Here is a 14,518-nt window from a genome sequence, read left to right on the forward strand (position 1 = left end):
ATCTCTCGCTCTCCGCATAATCTCTCTCTCCTCATAATCTCTCTCTCTCCTGATAATCTCTCTCCTCATAATCTCTCTCTCTCCTCATAATCTCTCTCTCTCCTCATAATCTCTCTCCTCATAATCTCTCTCTCTCCTCATGATCTCGCTCTCCTCATGATCTCTCTCTCCTCATAATCTCTCTCTCTCCTCATAATCTCTCTCTCCTCATAATCTCTCTCTCCTCATGATCTCTCTCTCTCTCCTCATGATCTCTCTCTCTCTCCTCATAATCTCTCTCTCTCCTCATAATCTCTCCTCATAATCTCTCTCTCCTCAAAATCTCTCACTTTCCGCATAATCTCTCTCCTCATAATCTCTCCTCATAATCTCTCTCTCCTCATAATCTCTCTCCTCATAATCTCTCCCTCTCCTCATAATCTCTCTCCTCATAATCTCTCTCTCCTCATAATCTCTTTCTCCTCATAATCTCTCTCTCTCTCCTCATAATCTCTCTCTCTCCTCTTAATCTCTCTCTCTCTCTCCTCATAATCTTCCTCTCTCTCTCTCTGTCCACATAATCTCTCTCTCTCTCTCCTAATCTCTATCTCTCTCTCCTCATGATCTCTCTCGCCCTCTCTCTCTCTCTCCTCATAATCTCTCTCTATATATCCTCATAATCTCTCTCTCTCCTCATAATCTCTCTCTCTCTCCCCATATCTCTCTCTCCTCATAATCTCTCTCTTTCCTCATAATCACTCTCTCCTCATAATCTCCCTCTCCGCATAATCTCTCTCTCTCCTCATAATCTCTCTCGCATCATAATCTCTCTTTCTCTCCTCATCATCTCTCTCTCTCCTCATAATCTCTCTCTCTCAAAAAAAAAGAAAAAAAAAAAAAAAAAAAAAAAGAATCCGCCTGCCAATGCAGGGGACACAGGTTTGAGCCCTGGTCTGGGAAGATCCCACATGCCGCGGAACAACCAAGTCTGCGCGCCACAACTACTGAGCCTGCGCTCTAGAGCCCGTGAACCACAACTGAGCCCGCGTGCTGCAAATACTGAAGCTCTGGTGCCTAGAGCCAGTACTCCGCAGCGAGAGAAGCCACCACAATGAGATGCCTGTGTACCGCAATGAAGAGTAGCCCCCACTCACCCCAACTAGAGGAAGCCCCGTGCAGCAACAAAGACCCAGTGCAGCCCAAAATAAATTAATTAATTTAAATTAAATAAAATAAATAAATAAAGGGACCTCCCTGGTGGTCCAGTGGCTAAGACTCTGCGCTCCCAATGCAAGAGGCCCAGGTTCGATCCCTGGCCAGAGAACTAAATCTCACATGCCTCAACTAAGAGTTCGTGTGCCACAACTGAAGGTCCCGTGTGCTGCAACTAAGAGCTGGTACAGCTAAATAAATAAATAAATAAAAATACCTAATTCAGCAAGTAGCATGTGAAGAAAGACCTGAAGGGACAGAGGAAGTGAGCCAAGTGGATATCAGTGGGAAAGCATGAGGAGCAGAGGGAATCGAAGGCCCTGAGTCAGGAAGAGGCCTGGCAGGTGGCCAGTGTGGCTGAAGCAAGACGAATGTTAGGGAAAGTAGAAGGTGATGTCTGTGGCTTTTTACTCTAAGATGGGAGCTGTTGGAGCGTTCTGAACAGAGGAGTGATCGAATCTCTCCGATGTTTTGAAAGGATCACTCTCTCGATGCTACGTTGAAGACAGACAGTAGGGAATAAGAGTAGAAACACAGAGGCCAGTCAGGTTCTCACCTCTTGGCTCAGTGGTCCAGGTGAGAGGTGCTGGGGGCTCGACAAGATGGCAGCAAGCAAGGTAGGGAGGAGTGGTGGGCTTCTGGTTATATTTTGAAGAAATAGCAAACAGAATTTGGGAGTGGAGGGTGAGAATGAAAAAAATGAGAGAGGTCAAGGATGACGCCAAGTGTTGGTAGAAGGAGAAGTTGCGATTCATTGAGATGGGGAGGGCTACGGGTGGAGCAGACTCTGAGGGGGAGAGAAGGAGTTCAGTTTGGTGCCTAGTAAGTCTAAGACATCTACTAGACTTTGAAGTAAACATGTCAAGTAGATGGCTGCACATAGAGCTCTGGAGTTTAGGAGAGAGGTCCAGACTAGAGACACCAGTTGAGCATCTTTGGTGCATGGATGAAATTTAAAGTCATGAGGTGGGATGAGTGATTAGAAGAAGCAAGGAGGAGGAAAGGAATAAGCGAGAGAGACTGACAATGACCGGCCTGCAGTTGGAGGAAAACCAGGAGATGGTGGTATCTGTGACCAAAGTCAAGTGAACAAAGTGTTGAAAGAGAGAGGAAATGATCAGCTGTTTCAAATGCTGTCAACAGAATACTTAAGATGAAGATAGAGATTGTCCATTGAATTTAGCAACAAGCAGCTCTTCGGTGACCTTCAGAGCAGTTTTGGTGGATTGATGGGGCAGGAAACTGATCTAGGTATGTATAAGAAAGAATGCAAGAATAGACAACTCTCTCAAGAAGTTTTATGGCAAAAGAGAGCAAAGAAATGGGACAGTAGTTGGAGGGAGAAGTGGGTAAAACTGTTTGTTTTTCATATTGGGAGAAATAATAGTATATCTGGTATGTTAATGGGAATTATCAGTTGAGAGGGAAATTTTTGAATATTTAGGGAAAAGTAGATTCTGTATACTATTGATGTCTTCTTTAAATCCTTTACCTTCTAAGAAGTATATTCTTATCTTATAAATTGGAAAAGTGTATTTCCTCTTGAAAGGAAAATAATAGCAAGATTTTTTCTTGCATAAATCTTGTTTGCGGGCTTCCCTTGTGGCGCAGTGGTTGAGAATCCGGCTGCCGATGCAGGGGACACGGGTTTGTGCCCCAGTCCGGGAAGATCCCACATGCCGCGGAGCGGCTGGGCCCGTGAGCCATGGCCGCCGAGCCTGCGCGTCCGGAGCCTGCGCTCCGCAACTGGAGAGGCCACAACAGTGAGAGGCCTGCGTACCACACACACACACACAAAAAAAAAAAAAAAAAAAAAACACCTTGTTTGCTATTGCTGTTGATTTGAAGTTAGCAATTTTCTAGATGTTTAACCTTCTTCTTGCCTAAAATGATACAGCACACCTGCCAAAGAATGCCTACTGCTTTATGAGGCCATGTTAATCATTAGATGTTGTTTCTGGCTAGAATCACAGGTAATGCCTGTGACTGACTTAATGTCTCTAAAAGTCAACTATCTGAAATTTATGTATTCTGACTCTTACTTGGGCTTAGGATTCAGAATTCTGCTTGCTTGGAGTAGAATTTGATTTTTATAGGATTACATGGTATGCCTAATGTCTGGGGTTGTTTGATACACTCAGCAGATGTGGTCGCCAAATACAGGAAGGAAAACCAGTACTGCTGACACACTCTCATCTATTCGTGCATTTGGTAACCACTTATTGAAAGCCTACGATGGGGGAGTTCCCTGGTGGCCTAGTGGATAGGATTACGGGCTTTCAATGCTGTGGCCCAGGTTCAATCTCTGGTGAGGGAACTGAGATCCCACAAGTACAAAAAAAAAAAAAAAAGTAGAAAAAAAAAAAAGCCTATCATGGGCAAAGCACTGTATAAGCTACCAAGACAAACTGGTGAATAAGACATGCTAAGTATTCTCCTACCCGTAAGATGCCTTACAGTCAAGGAGAGAGATAAAACAGACACACAACTTTCCTGGGTGTATATCCGGAGAAAACTCTAATTCGAAAAGATACATGTAGCCCAGTGTTCCTTGCAGCACTATTTACAATAGCCAAGACATAGAAGCAACCTAAATGTCCATCAATAGATGAATGGTTAAAGAAGATGTGGTATATATATATACAATGGAATATTACTCAGCCATAAAAAAGAATGAAATAATGCCATTTGCAGCAACATGGATGGACCTAGAGATTATCATACTAAGTGAAGTAAGTCAGACAAAGAAAAATATCATATGATATTGCTTATATGTGGAATCTAAAAAAAAGTTATTGTACAAATGAACTTATTTACAAAACAGAAATAGACCCACAGACATAGAAAACAAATTTATGGTTACCAAAGGGGAAAGGCAGGAGGGATAAATTAGGAGGTTGGGATTAACACATACACACTACTATATATGAAATAGATAACCAACAAGGACTTATTTATAGCACAGGGAACTATACCCAATACTATACTCAATATTTTGTAATAATCTATAAGGGAGAAGAATATGAAGAAGAATATATATATATATATATATAGCTGAATCACTGTGCTGTATACCTGAAACTAACACAACATTGTAAATCAACTATACTTCAATAAAATTTTTAAAATTAAAAATTAAAAAACAACCCCCAAAACACGTATACAACTATAATACATTGTAGAAAGTGTAAAGTGCCATAAAAGAAATTCCAAGGGGGAATTCCCATGCAGTCCAGTGGTTAGGACTCTGCAGTTTCAGTGTGGAGGGCCTGTGTTTTACCCCTGGTTGGGGAACTAAGATCTTACAAGCCATGCAGCACAGCCAAAAAAAAGAAATTCCAGGAAAGCACAGAGGAGCCCAAAGGATAAAGAGATTATTACTTGTTTGGAGGACATTGCTCTGACTCACTGAAGCAGGCAGGTATTCTGAGGGAAATCTACCCAACAGCCTTCCTTCCAATGATCTCAACTAATGTCAGTATTTCCCCGCATTTTAAAACATGATAATTCATTTTTATAATCCCCTGAAAAGCAGGAACATCTTGACCCCACTTTCATTCTATAGCCAAATGAACTGACTCCATCTCTTTCTGTTAAAAAAATTCTATTAATGTTATATGTATTTAAAATGTAATATTAGAAGAGTTTCCTTTAATTTTTAAAACCTAATGAACAGTTGCATTTGAATAAAAACAAGATTTATTATGTTTTTAATCAGATGAATACTCACAAATTCATCTTCTATATTTCCTCATTAAGTGAAAAGTAATATCGGGAGACAACTACCTACCGCTTGGCTATATTTTCATCATAAGTCTCCTACATTCCTCCTCTCTCTCTACTCTCTGAAAGAATTGATAAACGTGTCAGTGAGCATAAGAAAGGCACATGATGGAAGACACCACCTCACACGGGAGTAAGGCAGTCACACCACATCCAAGGGGTTCAGAAAAAGATTTTTTAAATTTTTGTTTAAGAAAGGGAGTTGGGAGACTTCCCTGGTGGCGCAGTGGTTAAGAATCTGCCTGCCAATGCAGGGCACATGGGTTCGATCCCTGGTCCGGGAAGATCTTAGTTGCAGAGCAACTAAGCCCGCAAGCCACAACTACGGAGCCCGTGCTCTAGAGCTCACGAGCAACAACTACTGAGCCTGCACTCTAGAGCCCACGTGCCACAACTACTGAAGCCTGGGTGCCTAGAGCCCGTGCTCCACAGCAAGAGAAGCCACTGCAATGAGAAGCCCGCCCACCACAACGAAGAGTAGCCCCTGCTCGCTGCAACTAGAGAAACCCCACGCGCAGCAACGAAGACCCAATGCAGCCAAAAATAATAATAAATAAATAAACTAAATAAGTAAGTTTTTAAAAATAAACATGACATACAGAGTGGAAGTCCTGGACTGATGGATTTCATTTATTTATTTGGTCATATTTGCATTCCTCACCATGTTTCTGTATTGAGAACATATGTGTATTTTTATCATTATCAATATCTGGGTAAGTAATATAAACTGAGGAAAATGGGAATTTCCCTGGGAGTCCACTGGTTAGGACTCAGCGCTTTCACTGCAGTGGCCAGGGTTCAATCCCTGGTCTGGGAACTAAGATTCCACAAGCTGCGCAGCGTGGCCTACATAAATAAATAAATAAACTGAAGCAAAGAGTCCAGGAGAAATTGGCTCCATCCATAAATGGAATTGATTATTAATTAATTAACAATTATTAATTATTGATTTACATAACTGCAAAGTCCAGAAGCAGATTTTCAGGTCAGGTTTGTTCCAGAGACTCGACAGTGAACCCAAGTTTCCTGATTCTCTCTGTTTTCTGCAGTAGCTGCATGCTCCTCTGGAGGGCTTCCTTCACGGTGTGCTGGTGGCCTCCAGGATGGGTTATACTTCCTCATTCAAGCCTTGTAAGGAAGAGATTATCTTTTCCCATCCTTCCCAGCTAGAATCCTCAAACCTGCTCACGTTAGACCACTTGCACAACATGTAACCAAAACAAACAAACAAGCACTAATTGATTTAGTCTGGGTCACATGTTTCACTTCTAGAGCTGGGGTGGAGTTAACTTCAGTAGAACCAATTGAATCCCCCTGAGCAAAATAAAAATCCCATTATCCACCCCACTAGTTAGAAAGCATTTTAAATGACAGGGACTTCCCCAGCGGTCCAGTGGTTAACAATTGACTCTTTCAATGCAGGGGTGTGGGATCGATCCCTGGTCAGGGAACTAAGATCCCACATGTTGTGTGGTCTGGCCAAAAGAAAAAACGAAGAGATAAATGGCAGCTTCTCCTGAGAAATAAGTGACTAAGTAAATAGTCTTAAGTTGCTATTTTAGATAATACCAGTACCAGGGATGGATCTAGGTTTTGTACTACCTAAAACATAAACAATTTGGGAGGTCTTCTTTAAGAAAAAGAATACAAAATTAGTCTCAAATGTGAATTTTAAGAATCAGAAAAATAACAGTTTGATTAACTGCCCCTAAATAAATTTTATCTGCAACATACTCATTGTCTCTTCATATGATAATTTCATTATATATATATATATATATATATTTTTTTTTTTTTTTTTTTTTTTTTTGAGTACGCGGGCCTCTCACCGCCGTGGCCTCTCCCGTTGCGGAGCGCAGGCTCCCGACGCGCAGGCGCAGCGGCCGTGGCTCACGGGTTCCCGGATGTGGGATCTTCCCGGACCGGGGCGCGAACCCTGCATCGGCAGGCGGATTCTCAACCACTGCGCCACCAGGGAGGCCCCATGATATAATTTTTTAAAGAGATTTTAAAAAGTAAACTAATCTTTCCTCTATCGTGGTTGACCTAAATCCACCGTTTATTACTGATAGCTTAGGAAAGTTTCTTTTAGCTTCACAACTCATTATAGTAAGGATATTACATTATTGGTAAGAATATGTAAATTTTAGGACTGTTTTTAAACTTGGGGTTATATCTTTTTCTTTGGCCTGCGGGATATTATTTCCCTGATCAGGGATCAAACCCACGCCCCCGGCAGTGGAAGCCCAGAGTCTTAACCACTGGACTGCCAGAGAAGTCCCTTGGGGCTATTTCTATGAAGTTTCAGACATGAACTGGGATATTTCAGAGCATCATACGTTTTCTTATGCTGTGATTAACAGTAACACTCTGAATTAAGGACTCACAATCAGCAGTTTGGTTTTGCCTTCATCATGGTGTGTTATGTTTCATATTAACTCCATCAGTGTCAGCATTTTATGTAAACTAGCCAGAAATTTAAATCTTTTGACTCACTCCCTTTCTTTTCTTAACATTTATTTTATTCAAGCATAGTTGATTTACAATGCTGTGCTTATTTCTGCTGTACAGCAAAGTGATTCAGTTATAATTACATACATTCTCTTTCATATTTTTTTCCATTATGGTTTATCACAGGATATTGCATGTAGTTCCCCATGCTATATAGTAGAACCTTGTTGCTCATCCATTCTATATATAATAGTTTGCAGTCGGCTAATCCCAAACTCCCAATCCTTCCCTCCTCCACCCCCTTCCCTCAGGACAACCACAAGTCCTTTCTATGTCTGGACTCACTTCCTTTCTTTTTAAAAAATTAATTAATTAATTTATTTATTTATTTATTTGGTTTTGTTGCTGTGCGCAAGCGGGCTTTCTCCAGTTGTGGCGAACAGGGGCTACTCTTCGTTGCGGTGCGCGGGTTTCTCATTGCAGTGGCTTCTCTTAGTTGCAGAGCACGGGCTCTAGGCGCACGGGCTTAAGTAGTTGTGGTGTGTGGGCTCAGTAGTTGTGCGTCGCGGGCTCTAGAGCGCAGGCTCAGTGGTTGCGGTGCACGGGCTTAGTTGCTCCGCGGCACGTGGGATCTTCCCAGACCAGGACTCGAACCCACGTCCCCTGCATTGGCAGGCGGATTCTTAACCACTGTGACACCAGGGAAGTCCCTCCCTTTCTTAATTGGGTTATCAAACGATTCAAGAAACTATTCATTACACTTATGCAAAATTTATCCTTATAATGAACTACTGCTTTGGGTTTGACCTTAAAAAATTTTTTTTTGTTACAATTCACTGCTTAATGTTAGAATCATTTATGTGGAATTTATCGTTGACTTTTTATGACTTTTGTTTCATATTTTCAGGACTTAGTACTACTTGGTGAACCTCTCCAAATGTCTGCTGAATTGAATTCAATCTAAGCAATTGTGATAAAATGCATCTAATAGTTAACTATAGTAAATCATCATGAAGATGGCCTCTTGCATTTTAAAATGACAGAGGGATACTTTGCATATTATATTTTCTCACTTGTTTTATAGAACCATGCCAAAATGTCTTTCCAAACTGAAATTAAATCGGTGAGGCATAATTAAAAATATATATTTGGTCTTTGGCTTTGATTCCTGGCACAGAGGTCCAAAAACTCTTGGAGTTTCCTGAGTGATAGGAGTGTCTTTGTCATTCATAAGGGCCAACTGTAGATCACGCTTGAGTTTGTCCTAATGAGACAACTTAGGGTATTTCCCCCTCCAGATAGCCTCAGAATGGGAACTGGTCACCAGAAAGACCAAGCACTTTATTAGAGGGTGGGAACCCTCTGTCCGGCCTACCAGCCTCCGGGAGAAGAAGGGGGACTGGAGATTGAGCTCTATAAAAACCCTTGAACAATTGAGGCTCAGGAGAGCTTCCAAACTGGTCAACACATCGAGATGCTGGGAGGGTGGAGGACCCAGAGAGGACATGGAAACTCCATGTCCCCCCACCCTTGCCTTATGCATCTCTTCCTTTCGCTGTCCCTGAATTGTATCCTTTATGATAAACCAATAACAGGAAGTAAAGCTCTGTGAGTCATTCCGGCAAGTTATTGAACTTGAGGGAACTGTCATGAGAACACAGAAGGCCACTTACTGTACAACTCGATTTATATAAAAAATTCAGAATAGGCCATTCCATAGGGATAGAAAGTAGATTAATGGTTTCCAGGGGCTTTGGGGAAGGGGTTGACTGCTAATGGGTAAGGGGTTTCCATCTGAGGTAATAAAAAAGTTCCAGAATTAGACAGTGGTGATGGTTATACAACACTGTGACTGTACTTACTGCCATTGAATTGTACATTTTAAAATAGTTCAAATGGTAAACTTTGTTATGTGTAAATTACCACAATTTTAAAAAATGCACCCATTAGGATGGCTATTATCGAAAAGCCAGAAAACACACGTTGGTAAGAATGTGGAGAAATTGGAACACTTGTGCACTGCTGGTGAAATGGCACAGTTGCTGTGGTACACAGTTGGCAGTTCCTCAAAAAGTTAAGCACAGGATTACCATGTGACCCAGAAATTCCACTGTGTATATACTCAAAAGAATTGAAAGCAGGGACTCGAATAGATATTTGTACACCTGTGTTCACAGCAGCATTATTCACAATAGCCAAAAGGGGGAAGCAACTCAAATGTCCATTGCCAGATGAATGGATACACAAAATGTGGTCCATCCCTACAATACAATGGAGTATGAGCCTTTAAAAGGGAAGGAAATTCTAACACAGGCTACAGCATGGATGAACCTTGAAGACGTATGCTGCGTAAAATTTGCCACACTCAAAAGGACAAATATACGATTCCACACGGGTGAATAGTCAAATTCATAGAAACAGAAGGTAGAATGGAGGTTGCCACCGGCTGGGAGGAAGAGGAATGGAGAGTTGTTTCATGGGGACAGAGTTTCCGTTTGGGAAAATGAAAAAATTCTGGAGGTGCATGGTGGTGATGGTTGCACGACGCTGTGACTGTACTTAATGCCGCCGAACTGCACTCTTAAAAATGGTTAAAATGGTAAATTTTATGTTATGTATAGTTTACCATAATTTTTTAAAAACACTAAAGACTAAAAAAGAAAGAAAAGAAGAAGAAAGGAAAAGAAAAGAAAAAGAGCAAGGGCCCTCCTTCCTTCCCCAGAGGGCCCCGCGAGAAAAGGATGCAAGGCTCGTCCAGAAGGGGGCGCGTCGGGTCCCCGTGCTCCTCCGCAGCATCCGGGGCTACCCAAGAGGGGTCACTCCACCCCAACTTCCCTTAACTTCAAATCTGGGGCAGGGCGTGGCAGGGAGGCGGTGACGCGGGGGGGGGGGTGTTCCCCTCTTTCCCGGGCTGTCCGGCCCCTTCTCCGTGTTTGGGTGGCGCAGACGGTGCCAGCTCTGAAGCGCGCGCCATTCCCTGGAAAGCTCCTGTCTTTCCAGAAGGCTTCCTCTGCTTCCCAGGCTGGCAGAGCTCGCGTCCGGAGGAATCCTCTATTTTATTCTATTTCATCTATTTCATTGCTGCTTTCACAGGATGGCCAGCAATAACTTTGGGGAACAAACAGCCTCAGCGCGTCACCCTCCCACACATCAGGCTGCTGCAGGGCGCGCAGCGCTCCGCGTAGACACGGCTACCCGCCCCTTCCTCCCAGGCACGCGTAGCAGCTGCTCCCAGAGCCGCCCAGAAAAATCCGCATAGCCCTCCCCCGGTGGACGTCTCCTGATTGAAACAAAAAGTCCGTCGTGGAGGCTAGTTTCTCAACTCTTCATAACTGGAGCCAAAATAGCACCATAGGAAGCTGTATACCAGTCTTTTCCTTGGAGAACGAGAAGAATTTTAATTTCTAACGCTTAAAACTTTTAATAAAATGCCTGAAGAAACAGACATCTCCAGGGGTAATGGGATGAAGCTTCAAACGAAAACCACTCCTATCTTGATTTGGTAGGTTGCCTAAGTGGGGAATGTTTTTTAAAAAGAAATGTTTCCTAGTCATAAGGTGAGAGGAAGGAGAAAACAAGGAGAAAGGCAGGGAACTAGGGGCTTCCCCGGTGGTGCAGTGGTTAAGAATCCGCCTGCCAATGCAGGGGACACGGGTTGGAGCCCTGGTCCGGGAAGATCCCACATGCTGCGGAGCAACTAAGCCCGCGTGCCACAACTACTGAGCCTGCGCTCTAGAGCCCGCGAGCCACAACTACTGAAGCCCACGCACCCAGAGCCCGTGCTCTGCAACAAGAGAAGCTACCGCGATGAGAAACCCGTGCACCGCAATGAAGAGGGGCCCTCGCTCACCGCAACTAGAGAAGCCCTGCGGGCGGCAACAAAGACCCAATGCAGACAAAGAAAATTAGGAAAAAAAAAAAAGGCAGAGAACTACTGCTTATTACTTGTTGCGACTTTAAGTCAAGTCATGTAAGGGAGGAATGGAGGAGAGCCAGCCGTTCTGGAGCTGGTGAGCCTGCAGGTGGAGGTAGACGGGTTCACGGCTTCGCTAAAAGAGGTGTTCTTGGGCTTCCCTGGTGGCGCAGTGGTTGACAGTCCGCCTGCCGATGCAGGGGACACGGGTTCGTGCCCCGGTCCGGGAGGATCCCACATGCCGCGGAGCGGCTGGGCCCGTGAGCCGTGGCCGCTGGGCCTGCGTGTCCAGAGCCTGTGCTCCGCAACGGGAGAGGCCGCAGCGGTGAGAGGCCCGCGTACCGCAAAAAAAGATGCTCTTCTCCTGTGACTTGAGAGTCTCATCACTTGGTTCGAAGAACTGAATAGATACATAAATAAATAAATGCTCTATACCCCGAACTGAAGTGGATAGTTCCAGGTACTGCTGAGCAGCGGTCTAGCAGATAAGATTGCTCGAAGTCCCCTGGCTCTGACAAAGGCCACCCTCATCTCCTCCCACTCTCAACCCTGCTCCCTCTGTCTCTGGCTGCACCTCCAGAACGTCAGACATCCTTTCACCTCAGGCCCTTTGCGCTGGTTCTCTTGCCCCACAGCTCTCCACAAAGCTTATTTCCTTGTTTTATGACTCTGACTAAATATCACACTTTCCTGAGATTTTAACCATCTTGCTTAAAAGGGCACCAGCAACATCCTGTTTTCTCTATTCCCCTTCCCTATTTTTTTTTTGATAGCACTTACCACTGTATGTTTAACATATATATTATCTATCTCCTCCCTTTGGTTCATGAAGGGAACAATTTTTCACTTTTCTCACTGCTAAATTCCAGGAGTTAGCATGGTCCTGGGGAAAGCAGGTCCTCCATGTTTGTTTTCTTCTGTTTTGTTTTGTTTTGTTTTTTGGCCTCACTGCACCGCTTGTGGGATCTTACTTCCCAGACCAGGGACTGAATCCAGGGTCACGGCAGTGAAAGTGCCGAGTCCTTACCCACTGGACCACCAGAGAAGTCCCCCCATATTTGGATAAATTAATAAATGCTGATAAAACTTTGCCTTCCCACCGGAGCCTATTGTTTCAAATTGCCCCAAAGCAATGCTGTTAGGTTAGGAGATTTCTAAAAAGGGGTGGGCTTACAGCTCACAGCCTCCAATTTGGGTTACTCACTACATAATTCTCAAATCTGACTGGGTCTGCAACTTCAGCCAATCCACCTACCGCCTGATTCTATCCTGAAACAATCTCGTGTTTTTTCTTTTTGGTGGGATCACGATATCTAATTGGATCAACAACTGTCTTCTGACTTCATTTGACTCCAAAGTCACCACTTTTAAGGTCAAACTAATAACTTGGTTTCTGTTATTTATGTCGACTGAAAAAAAAAAAAAAGCACAACCTAAAAGCTGAGAATTATGTTTTATTCAGCAGACTTACTGAGGACTTAAGCCCAGGAGCCAGCCTCTCAGATAGCTCCAAAGATGTAAGGGAGAAGCCGGAATATACAGGAGTTTTTGCAACAAAAACCGGGTAGTCAGAACATCAAAAGATTACTGTTAAAGAAAAAAACAGGGACTTCCCTGATGGTCCAGTTGTAAAGAATCCACCTTCCAATGCAGGGGCCACAGGTTCGAGCCCTGGTCCGGGAAGATCCCACATGCTGCGGGGCAACTAAGGCCATGCGCTGCAACTACTCAGCCTGCATGCCTCAAACTACAGAGCCCACACACTCCAGAGCCACAACTAGAGAGAGGCCCGTGTGCCACAAAGAAGAGCTCGAGTGCTACAACTAAGACCCAACACAGTCAAAAAATAAATAAAAATAAATAAAATAAATAAATACTAAAAAACAAAACAGACATCTCAAGTTAATGAATTTAGCACTTTTCTATGTATGGGAAGATGCAAGAGTCTGGGCCCATTGAAATAATTCCTTTGATCTGCTCCTTAGCTATCTAAGGCCAGTATCCTATTTTTCTCCATCCTGGGTCCCCTCAGGGTGCAATGTTGGAGGCGGCCGCAGTGGCTGGTGGCTTGATGGCTGCAACATCCTTGGTTTACTGATATGGCAGGCCACATTTTTCGTCCACACTTAAAACAAGAGCTATATCTGATACTCAGACTTTAACTTCCTATAGGTTTCTGTCATCAACAGCAGATGGTAAGCTCCTACAGGCACAGACCTTTCCTCTGCTGTTGTCCACGGAATCCCTAAAGCCCAGCTTACAGCCTAGCACGTGGTGAGTACTCAGTGGCCATGAGTCCTTCCCTGACTTGCCTTATCATCTGGCATAGACTCTCTGGTCCATAAATTCCATCCATCTCGCCAAGCTGCTCCCCTCCAAGACTCCCTGAAACTACCACCACGTCCCTTCTGCTTCTGTCTAAACACCTTCGCCTCCGCTGGTTCCAAAACCCTTCGCGTGCTGCTTCAGTACCAGTTGTGCTGCTAAACCATCCTCACCAAGGTGGCAAAATCCTGCACCTCGCCTTATGGGTAACTCGGGCATCTCAGAGAGCACTGAACACTCCCTCAAGCCTGAACGTTTCCTTCCTTTGCTTTTCTGATGCATCCCTGTTTTTCCCGCCCCTCTGGTCCTGGGGCTGTGGGGTTTGTACGGCGGGTTTCTCTCTTCTCACTTTATTTTTTCTTTTTATTTTATTATTATTATTTTTTTTGTGGTACGCGGGCCTCTCACTGTTGTGGCCTCTCCCATTGCGGAGCACAGGCTCCGGACGCGCAGGCTCTGCAGCCATGGCTCACGAGCCCAGCCGCTCCGCGGCACGTGGGATCTTCCCGGCCCAGGGCACGAACCCGTGTCCCCTGCATCGGCAGGCGGATTCTCAACCACTGCGCCACCAGGGAAGCCCTCTTCTCACTTTAAACATAATGTCCCAGACAGTCTCATCCATATGTGTAGTTTATATGCTCGACAAATTGTGCGTGTCTCCAGACCCATCTCTCCATTGTCTCCTGGCTGCCTGGCTTTCTCCTGTTGCGGAGCACAGGCTCCGGACCCGCAGGCTCAGCGGCCATGGCTCACGGGCCCAGCCGCTCCGTGGCATGTGGGATCTTCCCGGACCGGGACACGAACCCGCGTCCCCTGCATCGGCAGGCGGACCCTCAACCACTGCGAAGCCCAGTG

General features: G+C 44.5%; 1 protein-coding gene across 1 annotated transcript in view; it reads right to left on the minus strand.

Moving 5' to 3' along the window:
- KIF1B (kinesin family member 1B) overlaps positions 1 to 14,518 on the minus strand; it is a 336,458-nt gene that overhangs the window by 299,135 nt on the left and 22,805 nt on the right. The gene's annotated exons all lie outside the window — the stretch shown is intronic.

The sequence above is a fragment of the Kogia breviceps genome, chromosome 1 (genome assembly GCF_026419965.1).
Source record: "Kogia breviceps isolate mKogBre1 chromosome 1, mKogBre1 haplotype 1, whole genome shotgun sequence".
NCBI lineage: Eukaryota > Metazoa > Chordata > Mammalia > Artiodactyla > Physeteridae > Kogia > Kogia breviceps.